The sequence below is a fragment of the Perca fluviatilis genome, chromosome 22 (assembly GCF_010015445.1).
Source record: "Perca fluviatilis chromosome 22, GENO_Pfluv_1.0, whole genome shotgun sequence".
Classification (NCBI taxonomy): Eukaryota; Metazoa; Chordata; class Actinopteri; order Perciformes; family Percidae; genus Perca; species Perca fluviatilis.
The window spans coordinates 20,563,170-20,564,951 of NC_053133.1; the positions used below are offsets into that span (position 1 = coordinate 20,563,170).

The 1,782-nt window shown below is 39.9% G+C and overlaps 1 long non-coding RNA gene across 1 annotated transcript; it reads left to right on the forward strand.

The window, feature by feature from the left end:
• The first annotated feature begins 666 nt into the window (after positions 1-666).
• On the forward strand, positions 667-1,782 carry LOC120552390. The gene is made up of 2 exons (XR_005637992.1): positions 667-924; positions 1,371-1,782. It is a non-coding gene; the product is annotated as an uncharacterized LOC120552390 (long non-coding RNA).

A 1,782-nucleotide genomic window follows, 5' to 3' on the forward strand; every position in this document is an offset into this window, starting at 1 on the left:
CTGTCTGTGTGAAAAACTAATGATAGATAACATGTGAGTTGACACCTGAAGGACTAGCTCACCCAGATAAAGTGCTGACTGCTGAAACTTAGTAATAAGAGGTTGAAGGATCAAACCCCAGTTCTGGCTGTATTTTTTCATTTTCTGTCTTCAGTAATGTAAACACTAAATACAACTTTGAACCAGTGCATTTCAAGCTTCACAAATAGCTCAGCAAGATAAGGTAGTGAAGATTTGTGGTTCAGGGTTCAGTTCCTCTGAAGGAGCAGTTAACTTTAAGGTCTTACTTAGAAAGGGAGGAAGTCAAATACACATCGAAACATCTGTCAGGTGTACCAGAGCAGATAGTTCAGTGTGATAGATTTTTCGACATACTATACTCTGACTTTTTTCAGCATGAGTTTTTTTCGGCTTTTTTCGACATACTATGCTGTGACTTTTTTCCAACTTTTTTCGACATACTAGTATGACGTTTTTATGTTTTTTTTGGACACACTATACTATGACTTTTTTTTACATGCTATACTATGACTTTTTTGACAATTTTCAACATACTATACTATGACTTTTTTTGACATTTTTCGACAAACTATACTATGACTTTTTTATACTTTTGTTGACATACTATGCTATGACTTTTTTCCGACATACTATACTATTGGTGTGTCTCAAATCGCGCACTTCTGTACTTATACTAACTATTTGAGTACACTCAAAATGTCACTCGTCGAAGTGTGGTAAATGCAGTGCACTACAAGTACCCGGATGGTGCACTCATAACGGTGAAAAAGTTGAGTGTGGATCGATGGACACTTTCCACACTCAACGGTCGCCATCTTGGCTACGTAGCGGAAGGGGCGGAGCTAACAAAAGGTGAAAAACTTTCGATAATGGCGGCCGAATGCGCGACAGCGAGACCCAAATGTAAGTTCAACATTAGTCTTTTTGCTATACTTGTTTAACATATACGCAACCTGTTTATGTATGTGTGGTTAATTTTGCAGTCAGTGATGATTTTTTTACCGCGAATTATAACGTTTATTTGTACCGTAATTTGACGTGCTATTAAGCTAGCTTTAGCTAACCTTAGCTAGCTAACAGCGGCGAAGTTACCGGTACTTCTATACTCTTTGGTTTAACCACTGGCAAATAAGTTATAACCTAGCTAACGTTACATGTGTTGTGGTATACGGTTGTTGTTTTTAAACTATCGTCCTCACTGTAGACGATTTTAGCGTTAGATGTGTGATCTGGTAAATATACATTAAGCTGCGAGCGTTAGTAGTACTGTTACAGTACGTTAATGTATGCTATGTTATATCGTATTAACAGTGCTGTTTCTGTCCTGATCTGACTGATATAATCGTTAGGGACACGGACAATGCTGCCAACTTGAGGGAAGTCCTCGTCTGCTGGAAGGCGAACGACCTGGGGGAGGAGAGAGAGGATTTCCCTGCTTGATTTCTTGTGGACAGCACAGTGCACTGTCAGTGTGCAAAGGCTCTGGCTAAACCACGATCAGATGTACCGCTGGCGAGCCAAAAGAGGAAGACAAGGGCCTCGATGACGGGTCCTACGCCGTGCCGAGGATGTACCGTTAAAGGATCCCCCTGGAGAGTCTGAAGTCCACCCTCATATCACTTTCCCCATCAAAAATACAGGGCCAGCAATGAATAGAACAATAGGATCTATTTAAATGTCTATTGGATTGCCTCTGCTTTCACTCTTGTATTGTCACTGTAATTAATAGCTATTGCAATAAACACCCTTTATATAAACATA